General features: G+C 47.5%; 1 protein-coding gene across 6 annotated transcripts in view; it reads right to left on the bottom strand.

Annotated features, from left to right (window-relative positions):
- Nucleotides 1–2,827, bottom strand: part of CLCC1 (chloride channel CLIC like 1) — a 95,280-nt gene extending 92,453 nt beyond the window's left edge. For 3 of the 6 annotated variants that reach the window (XR_011315069.1, XM_069737324.1, XM_069737322.1), the window contains exon 1: nucleotides 2,718–2,804. The gene's annotated coding sequence lies outside the window, so the exon portion shown is untranslated. Of the gene's footprint in view, nucleotides 1–2,717 lie in introns of all 6 variants that reach the window. The other 3 variants (XR_011315067.1, XR_011315068.1, XM_069737323.1) reach the window with 3 other exon arrangements.
- Between the last annotated feature and the right edge of the window lie 13,976 nt (nucleotides 2,828–16,803).

The following is a 16,803-nucleotide window of genomic DNA, read 5'->3' on the forward strand; positions in this document are numbered from 1 at the left end:
ATACAAGACTATTGAGCCAAGGCCATACTCACTGGACGGCCGTGCCCTCACTCCATACAAGTGTACTGAGCCGAGGACATACCCACTGGACAGCCGTACCCTCGCTCCATCCAAGAGTATTGAGCCTAGGCCATACCCACTGGACGGCTGTGCTCTCGCTCCATATACTTGTATGAAGCAAGGCTGCACCCACTTGTCGGGTTCTGGCCAAGAGTATGCATATTGCATACCTCACCGCCAATCCCTGCTCAGAAACCAGCAAATCACACAGAGTGATTGCAGACTTATCATTTTAGACCGGAAAACCCCTTTAAAGAAGTTGTGCACCACTTGGACAACTCCTTGTCATAACCCTCGCTTGGCCCCAATAAAGTAATAAAGCTTATACTCACCTCCCGTGCCGCTGCCATTCCCATGGTGTCGGTAATTGCCCCCCAGGGCTTCCGTGCGGTTGTTGGGACACGTGATGCCTGGCACCCAATCAGCGCTGGTGTCACTGTCACCGCCTCCTGTCGAATTGAATATGAAGAGGAAGTGAGAGAACAGCTACAACCCAGACTTCCTCTTCATGTTCAATTTGTCCAAAGGCGGGGACTGTTATGTCAGTGCTGATTGGGCGCTGGGGTCACATGTCACAACACTGCACAAGAGCCCCAGGACCGCGAGTGCTGACAGTGCTGGAACGGTGACAATACGGCAGGGGAGTATAGGTAGGATTTTTTTTTTTAGCAGGGCCAAGCTTTTAGATCAAGAAGGGGTTGTCCAAGTAGTAGAGGACCCCTTAAGCCTGCCTCATTCAGGCATACATGTTCTGTGGTCTTCATGGATAGAACACAAGCCCATTATATATTCATATGCCAGCCTTTATTTGCGGACTGATTGAGGAGGAAAAAATGGAGCTGTTTTAGGTCTGATTTGCAGGTGAAATGCACCCGTTCCAAGTATAAGGATCTGTGCAAAAAAAAAAAAAATAGCTCTGGGATGACATATGTGTCGTTTTCCCCAAATGAGAAAAACATATGATACATTATAAAAAGTGAACACGTGCCAAAAATGGATCCAGCATATTGGAAAAAGAAAAAAGTCCATTATTCCAGAATGAGAAAAATAAAAGGAGTGTGAATGATGCTTTAGACTGTCAAAACAAAGAAAAACTGAAAGCATGAGGAGGTTCACTACACAACACCTATTGGGGAATTCATAGTTACAGCAAATAAGGCTTAGTCATTGTACAGTGGCGTCATTGCTTCATAAGGAGAACACTGTGCACACACCGCCCCCACCAGTGCCGTCTATGCAATAAACAAAAGCTACAGGAGAATTGCTGTTTCTCGAATTGTTAAATTACTGCCTAAAAATAATAAAATAAGACGGTAGAAGGAACCTACATCTGGCCTAGAGATTAGTGACCCCCTCGTGCAATACAGTGGTCGGGCATGAGGTGGTAGATTAGTAGTGTGTGTGTGCGTGCGTGCGTTGTAAAATGCACAATTAACAGATGGGACCCTGCGGCAGACAATGTGTCCACTTAAAGGGTTAATTCCATCTTTGTAGATTAGTATTGGGAAATTATTCACCTCACTGATCATTAAGATTTTCAACCGTTCTTCAGTTATGAACACATCTTTTGTCTAAAGCTTGTTGTCTTGGAGACCGACCACCATACCCACTGTTTTGCTTAGATGCTTTTTCCTCTAGTAAGGCTGGTTTCACATTTGCGGTTGTGTCCGCAGCATTTGTGCCGCAATTTTCCGCATGCGTCGTGGATTCCTATCTTTAACATAAGGGACGCATGTGTCTGCGATTGGTTGCGTTTTGCCGCGTTTGACGACGCATGCGTTGTTTTGTTGTCTGCGGTTTGGCGCGGTAAACGCTACATGTAGTAATTTTAGAGGCATCAATTTGCCGCCTAAAAACGTATGCGGTTGTTAGTGGAAGGAATGCGGCAAAAAAACGCATTACTGTCTATGGGAACACATGCGTACACGTCTTTGCGTACGCATGCGTTTGATGCGCTTGCGTACTTCGGACTGCGCATGTCCAGGAACTGATTTAGACATGCCCATTAATGACACACCCTCCTGGAAATATCAATTGCATGCGCATAAAAAGCGCAAACACGTAAAAACACATGCAAGCGCTGCGTTTTTTTTACCATCATGTGTAAGCTGATGCGGATAAAAAATGCTGCGTTACCAGACGTTTGCATGCGTTTGTGGACGATACGCTGCGGACTTAACCGCAAATGTGAAACTAGCCTAAGCGCGGATTTGATGCTGGCCACAGTGACTGGAGGGCGCTCTTATCTCCTAATCCAGGCCAGATCAGCAGAGTCCTTACAGTTTATTATTATTATTTATTGTTATAGCGCCATTTGTTCCATGGCGCTTTACATGTGAGTTTACAGCAGATGTGGTCGGTCTCCTTGGCAACAGGATAGAAACAAAAGAAAAATGGTAACTAATGAAGGGTTGCGACTCTTAACAGGCAGCAAATGCAAAAGTGACAGTGTGGCCAGGCTCTGCTCATCTGTGAGCGGGGAACGGCCTGTAACGTGGGTACAATGATCCGGTGCAGCCTGTGCTCGGAGCTGACAGGACGGCGTACTGCGCACGCTCCGCACTGTGTGAGGAGACACCGCTGTGTACAGGCTCCTGCCCACAGCACCGTGTGCTGGAGAACAACCGGCTGTAAGTGAATAGTGCGGTACCGCTCACCACCTGCCGCTCCGCACTCCAGCGCCGTCTGTACTAGCACCCCGCTCACTGTACAGCCCATCCGGGATCACGTGTCATTACCACGTGTCCAAGCGGCCCGCCTACCGGGGGGAGGGGGAAGGAGCCGAAAGTGAGAGGTGGGTGTAGGTACATTCTACATTGCACCGTACCGCACGGTCCACCCCTCTCCATGGCCCCCGAGATTACGGTCCGCACCTTCTCCATAGCCCCCGAGATTACGGTCTGCCCCTCTCCATAGGCCCCGAAACTATGGTCCACCCCTCTCCATAGCCCCTGAGATTAAAGTCCGCACCTTCTCCATAACCCCGAGATTACGGTCCACCCCTCTCCATAGCCCCCGAGATTACGGTCCGCACCTTCTCCATAGTCCCTGAGATTACGGTCCACCCCTCTCCATAACCCCCGAGATTACGGTCCACCCCTCTCCATGACCCCCGAGATTACGATCCGCACCTTCTCCATAGCCCCCGAGATTACGATCCGCACCTTCTCCATATCCCCCGAGATTACGATCCGCACCTTCTCCATAGTCCCTGAGATTACGGTCCACCCCTCTCCATAACCCCTGAGATTACGGTCCACCCCTCTCCATGATCCGCACCTTCTCCATAGCCCCCGAGATTACGATCCGCACCTTCTCCATAGCCCCCGAGATTACGATCCGCACCTTCTCCATAGCCCCCGAGATTACGGTCTGCCCCTCTCCATAGTCCCCGAGATTATGGTCCACCCCTCTCCATAGCCCCTGAGATTAAAGTCCGCACCTTCTCCATAACCCCGAGATTACGGTCCACCCCTCTCCATAGCCCCCGAGATTACGGTCCGCACCTTCTCCATAGTCCCTGAGATTACGGTCCACCCCTCTCCATAACCCCCGAGATTACGGTCCACCCCTCTCCATGACCCCCGAGATTACGATCCGCACCTTCTCCATAGCCCCCGAGATTACGATCCGCACCTTCTCCATATCCCCCGAGATTACGATCCGCACCTTCTCCATATCCCCCGAGATTACGATCCGCACCTTCTCCATAGTCCCTGAGATTACGGTCCACCCCTCTCCATAACCCCTGAGATTACGGTCCACCCCTCTCCATGACCCCCAAGATTACGATCCGCACCTTCTCCATAGCCCCCGAGATTACGATCCGCACCTTCTCCATAGCCCCCGAGATTACGATCCGCACCTTCTCCATAGCCCCCGAGATTACGGTCTGCCCCTCTCCATAGTCCCCGAGATTATGGTCCACCCCTCTCCATAGCCCCTGAGATTAAAGTCCGCACCTTCTCCATAACCCCGAGATTACGGTCCACCCCTCTCCATAGCCCCCGAGATTACGGTCCACACCTTCTCCATAGTCCCTGAGATTACGGTCCACCCCTCTCCATAGCCCCCGAGATTACGATCCGCACCTTCTCCATAGCCCCCGAGATTACGATCCGCACCTTCTACATAGCCCGAGATTACGGTCCGCGCCTTCTCAATAGCCCCCGAGATTACGGTCCACCCCTCTCCATGACCCCCGAGGTTACGGTCCACCCCTCTCCATAGCCCCCGAGATTACGGTCCGCACCTTCTCCATAACCCCCGAGATTACGGTCCGCACCTTCTCCATAACCCCCGAGATTACGGTCCACACCTTCTCCATAGTCCCTGAGATTACGGTCCACCCCTCTCCATAGCCCCCGAGATTACGATCCGCACCTTCTCCATAGCCCCCGAGATTACGATCCGCACCTTCTACATAGCCCGAGATTACGGTCCGCGCCTTCTCAATAGCCCCCAATATTACGGTCCACCCCTCTCCATAGCCCCTGAGATTACAGTCCACCCCTCTCCATAGCCCCTGAGATTACAGTCCGCACCTTCTCCATAACCCCCGAGATTACGGTCCGCACCTTCTCCATAACCCGAGATTATTTTCCACCCCTCTCCATAGCACGAGATTACCTTCCACCCCTCTCCATAGCCCCTGAGATTACAGTCCACCCCTCGCCATAGCCCCCAAGATTACAGTCCGCACCTTCTCCATAGCCCCCGAGATTACGATCCGCACCTTCTACATAGCCCGAGATTACGGTCCGCGCCTTCTCAATAGCCCCCAATATTACGGTCCACCCCTCTCCATAGCCCCTGAGATTACAGTCCACCCCTCTCCATAGCCCCTGAGATTACAGTCCGCACCTTCTCCATAACCCCCGAGATTACGGTCCGCACCTTCTCCATAACCCGAGATTATTTTCCACCCCTCTCCATAGCACGAGATTACCTTCCACCCCTCTCCATGGCCCCTGAGATTACAGTCCACCCCTCGCCATAGCCCCCAAGATTACAGTCCGCACCTTCTCCATAGCCCCCGAGATTACGGTCCGCACCTTCTCCATAGGCCCCGAGATTACGGTCCGCTCCTTCTCCATAGCCCCCGAGATTACGGTCCGCACCTTCTCCATAGCCCCCGAGATTACGGTCTGCACCTTCTCCATAGCCCCCGAGATTACGGTCCGCACCTTCTCCATAGTCCCAGAGATTACGGTCCACCCCTCTCCATAGCCCCCGAGATTACAGTCCACCCCTCTCCATAGCCCCTGAGATTACGGTCCGCACCTTCTCCATAACCCCCGAAATTCCAGTCCACACCTTCTCCATAGCTCGAGATTACTGTCCACCCCTCTCCATAGCCCCTGAGATTACGGTCCACCCCTCTCCATAGCCTGAAATTACGGTCCACCCCTCTCCATAGCCTGAAATTACGGTCCACCGCTCTCCATAGCCCTCGAGATTACAGTCCGCACCTTCTCCATAACCCCCGAGATTACAGTCCGCACCTCTCCATAGCCCGAGATTACTTTCCACCCCTCTCCATAGCCCCTGAGATTATGGTCCACCCCTCTCCATAGCCCCCAAGATTACGATCTGCACCTTCTCCATAGCCCCTGAGATTACGGTCCACCCCTCTCCATAGCCCCCCGAGATTACGGTCCACCCCTCTCCATAGCCCCTGAGATTACGGTCCGCACCTTCTACATAGCCCGAGATTACAGTCCGCACCTTCTCCATAACCCCCGAGATTCCAGTCCACACCTTCTCCATAGCCCGAGATTACTGTCCACCCCTCTCCATAGCCCGAGATTACGGTCCACCCCTCTCCATAGCCTGAAATTACGGTCCACCCCTCTCCATAGCCCGAGATTACGGTCCACACCTCCATAGCCCCTGAGATTACGGTCCACCGCTCTCCATAGCCCTCGAGATTACAGTCCGCACCTTCTCCATAACCCCCGAGATTACAGTCCGCACCTTCTCCATAGCCCGAGATTACGGTCTGCACTTTCTCCATAGCCCCCGAGATTACGATCCACACCTTCTCCATAGCCCGAGATTACGGTCCACCCTTCTCCATGGCCCCTGAGATTACAGTCCACCCCTCTCCATAGCCCCTGAGATTACGGTCCGCACCTTCTCCATAGCCCCTGAGATTACGGTCCACCCCTCTCCATAGCCCCTGAGATTACTGTCCACACCTCCATAGCCCCTGAGATTACAGTCCACACCTTCTCCATAGCCCCTGAGATTATGGTCCAGGCCCTCTCCATAACCCCCGAGATTACAGTCCGCACCTTCTCCATAGCCCCTGAGATTACGGTCCGCACCTTCTCCATAGCCCCTGAGATTACGGTCCACCCCTCTCCATAGCCCCTGAGATCACAGTCCACCCCTCTCTATATCCCCTGAGATTACAGTCCACACCTCCATAGCCCCTGAGATTACGGTTCACCCCTCTCCATAACCCCTGAGATTACTGTCCACACCTCCATAGCCCCTGAGATTACGGTTCACCCCTCTCCATAACCCCTGAGATTACGGTCCACCCCTCTCAGCCCGAGATTACGGTCCGCACCTTCTCCATAGCCCCTGAGATCACACAATGTGTTTCACATAAGGACACATGTGGACCGTGGAACTACCGCACTGACCGATACTTCACAAGAGCCATCTGGAATGGTCTCAATTAAACGGAGTTTCAGCAGTGCAGTGTAGGGGGACGGGGCTGGAGGTGCCGCCTTATTCCGAGGGTTTTTAGTTGCAACATATTATGTATTTTGCACATTTAATAAGCAGCAGAAATTAGCACTGGTGCCAAGGTTGATGCCCAGAACCCGCTTGGACCAGGGAGGAGGGACCTGCATTGTATCCTGGCCATTCCTTTCTGTGTAACACTGGTGGAGGATCAGGAGCCCAAAGTCATTTCACCGTCTAAAAACCACTTCAAATTTGGGAAAATTGGCCAACTGCCCAGTCTGCTGCCCACAGCCCATTTATGCCAGGGTGCAGTGCCCTGTACAGAACAGCGAGGGTTACTGACCACAGGTTCTTTGCATTGAACCCCCCTGCTCCCATCCTAGGGTGACATGGGCTGATATACAGATTAGCCGGATTGTGTCATGTGCCCTCACCACCACCGCCAGCCAACCCCCCGGGAAGCTACCCTTAAAACAGACTATAAGAAAACCACCCGTTGATTTAAAAAAATTATTTTCCAAACTTTTTTGGTTCTCAGAATATGTTCCAAACATTTTTTGTGAAAGAGATTTATTTAATATATGCAAAAAAAAAAATAGGAAAACCTAACCACTTAAGAACCAAGCTTCTTTATAGGTTAATGACCGGGCCTCATTTTTTAAATCTGTTCAGTGTCACTGTATGTGGTAATAAATCTGAAACGCTTCAATGGATTCCATTGATTATGAGATTGTTTTTTTTCATGACATATTGAACTTCATAACAGTGGTAAAATTTGTTTGATATGACTGACATTAGTGAAAATGTAAATTTCCCAATTTTAAAACTTTGAATTCTTATGCCCTTAAATCAGAGAGATACAGGTGCTTCTCACAAAATTAGAATGTCATCACAAAGATAAAATATTTCAGTTCTTAAATACAAAAAGTGAAACTCATATAGAGTCATTACACACAGAGTGATCTATTTCATGTGTTTATTTCTGTTAATGTTGATGATTATGGCTTACAGTCAACGAAAACCCAAAAGCCATTATTTCAGTAAATTAGAATACTTTATAACACCAGCTTGAAAAATGATTTTAACCCCTTTACCCCCAAGGGTGGTTTGCACGTTATGGACCGGGCCAATTTTTACAATTCTGACCACTGTCCCTTTATGAGGTTATAACTCTGGAACGCTTCAACGGATCCCGGTGATTCTGACATTGTTTTCTCGTGACATATTGTACTTCATGATAGTGGTAAAATTTCTTTGATATTACTTGCGATTATTTGTGAAAAAAACGGAAATATGGCGAAAATTTTGAAAATTTTGCAATTTTCCAACTTTGAATTTTTATGCAATTAAATCACAGAGATATGTCACACAAAATACTTAATAAGTAACATTTCCCACATGTCTACTTTACATCAGCACAATTTTGGAACCAAAATTTTTTTTTGTTAGGGAGTTATAAGGGTTAAAAGTTGACCAGCAATTTCTCATTTTTACAACACCATTTTATTTTAGGGGCCACATCTCATTTGAAGTCATTTTGAGGGGTCTATATGATAGAAAATACCCAAGTGTGACACCATTCTAAAAACTGCACCCCTCATGGTGCTCAAAACCATATTCAAGAAGTTTATTAACCCTTCAGGTGTTTCACAGGAATTTTTGGAATGTTTAAATAAAAATTAACATTTTACTTTTTTTCACAAAAAATTTACTTCAGCTCCAATTTGTTTTATTTTGCCAAGAGTTACAGGAGAAAATGGACCCCAAACCTTGTTGTACAATTTGTCCTGAGTACGCTGATACCACATAAGTGGAGGTAAACCACTGTTTGGGCGCATGACAGAGCTTGGAAGCGAAGGAGCGCCATTTGACTTTTTAATGCAAAATTGACTGGAATTGAGATGGGACGCCATGTTGCGTTTGGAGAGCCACTGATGTGCCTAAACATTGAAACCCCCCACAAGTGACACTATTTTGAAAAGTAGATCCCCTAAGAAACTTATCTAGAGGTGTGGTGAGCACTTTGACCCACCAAGTGCTTCACAGAAGTTTATAATGCAGAACCGTAAAAATAAAAAATCATTTTTGTGAAAAAAAAAATGATCTTTTCGCCCCCAATTTTTTATTTTCCCAATGGTAAGAGAAGAAATTGGAACGAAAAAGTTGTTGTACAATTTGTCCTCAGTACGCTGATACCCCATATGTGGGGGTAAACCACTGTTTGGGCGCATGGGAGAGCTCGGAAGGGAAGGAGCGCCGTTTGACTTTTCAATGCAAAATTCACAGGAATTGAGATGAGACGCCATGTTGCGTTTGGAGAGCCACTGATGTGCCTAAACATTGAAACCCCCCACAAGTGACACCATTTTGGAAAGTAGACCCCCTAAGGAACTTATCTAGATGTGTTGTGAGCACTTTGACCCACCAAGAGCTTCACAGAAGTTTATAATGCAGAGCCGTAAAAATAAAACACATTTTTTTTCCCACAAATATTATTTTTTAGCCCCCAGTTTTGTATTTTCCCGAGGGGAACAGGAGAAATTGGACCCCAAAATTTGTTGTGCAATTTGTCCTGAGTGCGCTGATACCCCATATGTGGGGGGGAACCACCATTTGGGCGCATGGGAGGGCTCGGAAGGGAAGGAGCGCCATTTGGAATGCAGACTTAGATGGAATGGTCTGCAGGCGTCACATTGCGTTTGCAGGGCCCCTACTGTACCTAAACAATAGAAACCCCCCACAAGTGACCCCATATTGGAAACTAGACCCCCCAAGGAACTTATCTAGATGTGTTGTGAGAACTTTGAGCCCCCAAGTGTTTCACTACAGTTTCTAACGCAGAGCCATGAAAATAAAAATTCCCCCCAAAATTATTTTTTAGCCCCCAGTTTTGTATTTTCCCGAGGGTAACAGGAGAAATTGGACCCCAAAATTTGTTGTCCAATTTGTCCTGAGTGCGCTGATGCCCCATATGTGGAGGGGAACCACCGTTTGGGCGCATGGGAGGGCTCGGAAGGGAAGGAGCGCCATTTGGAATGCAGACTTAGATGGAATGGTCTGCAGGCGTCACATTGCGTTTGCAGAGCCCCTGATGTACCTAAACAGTAGAAACCCCCAACAAGTGACCCCATATTGGAAACTAGACCCCCCCATGAACTTATCTAGATGTGTTGTGAGAACTTTGAGCCCACACGTATTTCACTACAGTTTATAACGCAGAGCCGTGAAAATTAAAAAAATCTTTTTTTTCCCACAAAACTTATCTTTTAGCCCCCAATTTTGTATTTTCCCAAGGGTAAAAGGAGAACGTGGACCCTAAAAGTTGTTGTCCTATTTGTCCTGAGTACGCTGATACCCCATATATTGGGGTAAACTCCTGTTTGGGCACACGGGAGAGCTCGGAAGGGAAGGAGCACTGTTTTACTTTTTCAACGCAGAATTGGCTGGAATTGAGATCGGACGCCATGTTGCGTTTGGAGAGCCCCTGATGTGTCTAAACAGTGGAAACCCCCCAATTATAACTGAAACCCTAATCCAAACACACCCCTAACTCTAATTCCAACGGTAACCCTAACCACACCTCTAACCCTGACACACCCCTAACCCTAATCCCAACCCTATTCCCAACCGCAAATGTAATCCAAACCCTAACCCTAACTGTAGCCTTAACCCTAACTGTAGCCTTAACCCTAACTGTAGCCTTAACCCTAGCCCTAACCATAACCCTAGCCCTAACCCTAGCCCTAACCTCAGCCCTAACCCTAGCGGGAAAATGGAAATAAATACATTTTTTAAATTTTTTTTACTTTTCCCCAACTAAGGGGGTAATGAAGGGGGGTTTGATTTACTTTTATAGCAGGTTTTTTAGCGGATTTTTATGATTGGCAGCCGTCACTCACTGAAAGACGCTTTCTATTGCAAAAAATATTTTTTGCGTTACCACATTTTGAGAGCTATAATTTTTCCATATTTGAGTCCACAGAGTCATGTGAGGTCTTGTTTTTTGCGGGACGAGTTGACGTTTTTATTGGTAAAACTTTCGGGCACGTGACATTTTTTGATCGCCTTTTATTCCGATTTTTGTGAGGCAGAATTACCAAAAACCAGCTATTCATGAATTTCTTTTGGGGGAGGCGTTTATACCGTTCCGCGTTTGGTAAAATTGATAAAGCCGTTTTATTCTTTGGGTCAGTACGATTACAGCGATACCTCATTTATATTTTTTTTATGTTTTGGCGCTTTTATACGATAAAAACTATTTTATAGAAAAAATAATTATTTTTGCATCGCTTTATTCTGAGGACTATAACTTTTTTATTTTTTCGCTGATGATGCTGTATGGCGGCTCATTTTTTGCGGGACAAGATGACGCTTTCAGCGGTACCCTGGTTATTTATATCTGTCTTTTTGATCGCATGTTATTCCACTTTTTGTTCGGCGGTATGATAATAAAGCGTTGTTTTTTGCCTCGTTTTTTTTTTTTTTTTCTTACGGTGTTTACTGAAGGGGTTAACTAGTGGGCCAGTTTTATAGGTCGGGTCGTTACGGACGCGGCGATACTAAATATGTGTACTTTTATTGTTTTTTTTTTTTTATTTAGATAAAGAAATGTATTTATGGGAATAATATTTTTTTTTTTTTTCATTATTTAGGATTTTTTTTTTTTACACACTTGTAAAAAATTTTTTTTTTTACTTTGTCCCAGGGGGGGGACAATACAGATCGGTGATCTGCCAGTTTGCACAGCACTCTGACAGATCACCGATCTGTCTGAGAGCAGTGCAGCGTTACCAAGTGCCTGCTCTGAGCAGGCACTTGGTAAGCCACCTCCCTCCTGCACCGCCGGCACATCGCGATCATGTTTGATCGCGGTGTGCCGGGGGTTAATGTGTCGGGGGCGGTCCGTGACCGCTCCTGGCACATAGTGCCAGATGTCAGCTGCGATAAGCAGCTGACACCCGGCCGCGATCGGCCGCACTCCCCCCGTGAGCGCGGCCGATCGGCTATGACGTACTATTCCGTCCTTGGGAAGTAAAGCCCACCCCACATGGACGGAATAGTACGTCTAATGGCAGAAAGGGGTTAAAATCGGGGCAGCACGGTGGCGCAGTGGTTAGCACAGCAGCCATGCAGTGCTGGAGTCCTGGGTTCCAATCCCACTGCAAAGAGTTTGTATGTTCTCCCCGTGTTTGCGTGGGTTTCCTCCGGGTTCTCCGGTTTCCTCCCACATTCCAAAGACATACTGATAGGGAAGTTAGATTGTGAGCCCCATTGGGGACAGCGATGATAATGTGTGCAAACTGTAAAGCGCTGCAGAATATGTTAGCGCTATATAAAAATAAAGATTATGTATGTTCATTAAATGCACTCAATACTTGGTCGGGGCTCCTATTGCATCAATTACTGCATCAATACGGCAGCATGGCATGGAGGTGATCAGCCTGTGGCACTGCTGAGGTGTTATGGAAGCCCAGGTTGCTTTGATAGCAGCCTTCAGCCCGTCTGCATTGTTGGGTCTGGTGTCTCTTATCTTCCTATTGACAATATCCCATAGATTCGCTATGGGGTTAACCCATTATCTACCAATGTCCTTTTTTGGGACGCCTAATCTTTAGCTTCTAGCAACTGAGATTTCATAATTTGTATAATTAGGTCCAATTTTTTGTGTTGGGTTTGTAAAATGAATATTTTCAAAATAGGAAAGCATGTCATTGTCATTTTTAATTGAATATTAGGACGCCCTTTTCTGAAAAATCTGTACTTGTAAAAATTTTAATTTGGCAAGAAATGGGTTAAGGTCAGGCGAGTTTGCTTACCAATCCAACACAGTGATACTGTTGTTTTTAAACCAGGTATTGGTACTTTTGACAGTGTAGACAGGTGCCAAGTCCTGCTGGAGAATGAAATTTCTATCTCCAAAAAGCTTGTTTGCAGAGGGAAGCATGAAGTGCTCTAAAATGTCCTGGTAGATGATTGCACTGCCTTTGGTATTGATAAAACACAGTGGACCTATACCAGCAGATGGCATGGCTCCCCAAACCATCATTGAGTGTGGAAACTACACACTAGACCTCAAGAAGCTTGGATTGTGGCCTCTCAGCTCTTCCTCTAGAGTCTAGACTCTGGGACCTTGATTTCCAAATGAAATGTAAAATTTTCATCTGAAATCAACACCTTGGACAACGGAGCAACAGTCCAGTTCTTTATCTCCTTGGCCCAGGTAAGACGCTTCTGGCGTTGTCTATTGGTCATGAGTGGCTTGACACAATGAATGTGACACCTGTGGCCCATGTCTTGGATACGTCTGTGTGTGGTGGCTTTTGAAGCATGAAGCAATGACTCCAGCAGCAGACAACGCCTTGTGAATCTCTCCCAAATTTTTGAATGGCCTTTTTTTTTACAATCCTTTCAAGGCTGCGGTTATCCCGGTTGCTTGTGCACATTTTTCTACCACACTTTTTCCTTCCACTCAACTTTCCATTAATATGCTTGGATGAGCAGCCAGCTTCTTTAGCAATGACTTTTTGTGGCTTACCCTCCTTGTGGAGTGTGTCAATGACTGCCTTCTGGACATCTGTCAAGTCAACAGTCTTCCCCATGATTGTGGAACCTACTGAAACTTTTTTTTTAAACTAAAAGTAATAAAACAAATTTAGTACCGCCTTAATCAGTGTGACACACAGAATAAAGTTAACACTTTATTTGTGCAGAACATTAATGGCATAAAGTTTTAAAAACACACACAAAAAAATATAGAGATGGCATAATTGCGGTTTCTACTTTGTTTTACATTTATCTTCATAAAAACGTAATAAAAGTTATGTAACAAGTGATATGGACCCAAAAATAGTGCCAATGACCAATACAACTAACCCCATGGGGGAAAAAAAGCCCTTTACAGCTATGTGGGCAAAAAAATCTATAATATAACGCTGGGAGCGTCACTCTGTCCGAAGCCTTTATAGACTGCGCAAGCGCCGGCACAGTCTGGACCCCACACAGTGACGCAGCCCAGGAGATCGCGGTATGCGTAAGCACTGAACACACACCGCGATCTCCAACGGAGAAGCAGGGACGTGCCAGGAGGGTAAGTATAAGCTATATTCACCTGTCCCGTTCCAGCGCTGCCCGCCACTCCATCTTTCGGGTCCTCTGCCTGTGACGTTCAGTTCAGAGGGCGTGATGACGCGCTTAATGCGCGCTGCCCTCTGACTGAACAGTCACAGCCAGAGGACCCAGAAGAAGGAGCAGCACGCAGCGCTGGAACGGGACAGGTGACTATAGCAAGTGTAGGGGGCCTGAGCTAGCGGCGACTCCGGCACCTGACCCCTACAGCGCGCCGGTGTCCCCGCCTGCTCAGGCCCCCCAGCACTCGGCGCCCAGCGACGATAGGTGAGTATGTTATTTTTTTTTTATATAGCAGAAGCATACGGGGCATATACTATGGAGCATCTTATGGGGGCCATCAACCATAATGGAGCACCATATGAGGCATGTACTATAGAGCATCTTATGGGGGCCATCAATCATAATGGTGCAGCATACGGGGCATATACTATGGAGCATCTTAGGCTACGTTCACATTAGCGTTGCGCGCAGCTGCGTCGGCGACGCAACGCACGACGCACAAAAAACGCGCGCAAACGCACGCAAAAACGCTGCGTTTTGCGACGCGTGCGTCGTTTTTTGACGAAAATCGGACGCACAAAAAATGCAACTTGTTGCATTTTCTTGCGTCCGACGCTAGCGTCGGAAACGACGCACGTGTCGGAAAACGCAACAAAAAAAAGCACGCGTCCCCCATGTTAAACATAGGGGCGCGTCGCCGACGCAACAGCGACGCACATTAGCGGAACGCTAATGTGAACGTAGCCTTATGGGGGCCATCAACATTTATGGAGCAGTATACGGGGCATATACTATGGAGCATCTTATGGGGGCCATCAACATTTATGGAGCAGTATATGGGGCATATACTATGGAGCATCTTATGGGGGCCATCAACCATAATGGAGCAGCATACGGAGCATATACTATGGAGCATCTTATGGGGGCCATCAACCATAATGGTGCAGCATACAGGGCATATACTATGGAGCATCTTATGGGGGCCATCAACCTTTATGGAGCAGCGTATGGGGCATATGGGTGGGAGCAGCAAATTACAGAACGGTGGCGCAGGATGGGAGCAGCACATGACAGGATGGGGGCGCAGGATGAGAGCAGCACATGTGGGAGCAGCACATGACAGGATGGGGGTGCAAGATGGTAGCAGCACATGGCAAGATTAGGGCGCAGGATGGAAGCAACACATACCATGGAGACCATATACCAATATAAATGCTCGCCACCAGGGCATAGAACGGGTTCAATAGCTAGTAAATAAATATGGCTCCTGGAATGCGACAATAAAACATATTTGTCTTTAAAGGCTCAAATGAGAAAGTCTTTAGAGATTAAACACCACAGAAAACCTGTCTAGCATGTTTGTCAATGCACTCCTAACTACCAAGACCTACCTTAGTATGTTCACACAGTGTGTCAGGTCGTATATTTGCACTGTTAAAATGGAAGTGTACTGTCACCAATCTTTGCACAAATCAATAGCGCAGATGATTATAAGAAACTTTAATGTATCTTAGCAGATAAACCAGCTTAAGTCCCAATATATCTGACATTTCTGCCTGCTGGACCAGGAGTAAGCAGCAGAGCAGGGAACAGACAGAAAACCATTGTGCAGATCTCTATAAGGCCTCAGGACCGTGGGTCACTGTGACAGAGCTTGAACTGCCGTGACCTCAACACTTGCATTCTCCCACGGTCCTGAAGTCACAGGAGTTCATGCAGACAGCGAGCAGACTCTGTAATGTCACCACTAGTTACTGAGCCTATGCCCGCAGCATTTGATTAATTCCCCTGTAGTTTACAGCCGGGACGGTCACATTCGCACCGCTCCCAGTTGTAAACTGTACATTCCTCAGACATGGATTACGGCATGGGACTGACTGAACGCCGGACGGTATGGTATATTGTTGTTTTTTTTTTTGTTTTTTACAGGAGATCGAGGGTGTCGCTTGGATTAGCAGACTAATAAAGATGGGAAACTTTGTGGTGTATGATTGCATTAAAAGACTTTATTCTTACTGTGTGGTGTGTTTAATTAACCCTTTTCAACTATAGGATTAGTAATGGATAGGTGTCTAATTGACACCTCTCCATTACTAAGCTGGCTTAATGTCACCTTTCAATAGTAAGTTGACATTAACCCCTCATTACCCCATATGCCACTGCTACAGGGCAAGTGGGAAGAACCAGGCAAAGCTCCAGAATTGGCACATCTAATAGATGCACCTTCTCTGGGCAGCTGCGGGCTGCTGGTTTTAGGCTGGGGGGCCCATATCCATGGCCCCTTAGCAGCCCGCACCTGAGAGTTTTGCCGGGTTGGTTTAATAACATAAGGGGCCCCCACGGGTTGTACATTCATTCATGCTCGCCGGCAGAGCAGGGGAGAATGGATGAAAGCCGCGTTCAGCACCAGCCACCGGGGAACAGCGCTTACAGTTGTGCTGCTTCCCCGGCGGCCGTCCATGTGGTACTGATGTGGCACACGGTTTCTACATGTGTGCCACACGTAGTACACACACACAGACACTGATTTCTCCAGTACCGAAACTATCAGGATGTGTGAAACCAGTCTAACAAGTATTTTACTTGCATCAGAGCTTGATTCAGATGAACACAGCTCAGCTCTGCTTGTGTAACGTCCTCTATGTACAGTAGCTGCAGCTCGTCTCTGGGAGCTATATAATGAGTGAAGAGCAGGAACCCCTTTACTCTGCTGAGCGGTGGATGGGAGGAATCGCTGCAGCTGGTCTTTTCTCCCAGCAAACAGTGGATTGCAAGGTAGAGAGAGCGCACAGAGGGGAAATCTGGTGAGAAAACAGGATACCAGACACATAATGGCCAGTAATGATGGTAATCACAGGACACCTTATTCTGAAAGGTTGCTTGATATACCGTTTAAAGCAGATGTGTGCGCTGAAA

The sequence above is a fragment of the Ranitomeya imitator genome, chromosome 8 (assembly GCF_032444005.1).
Source record: "Ranitomeya imitator isolate aRanImi1 chromosome 8, aRanImi1.pri, whole genome shotgun sequence".
Taxonomy (NCBI): domain Eukaryota; kingdom Metazoa; phylum Chordata; class Amphibia; order Anura; family Dendrobatidae; genus Ranitomeya; species Ranitomeya imitator.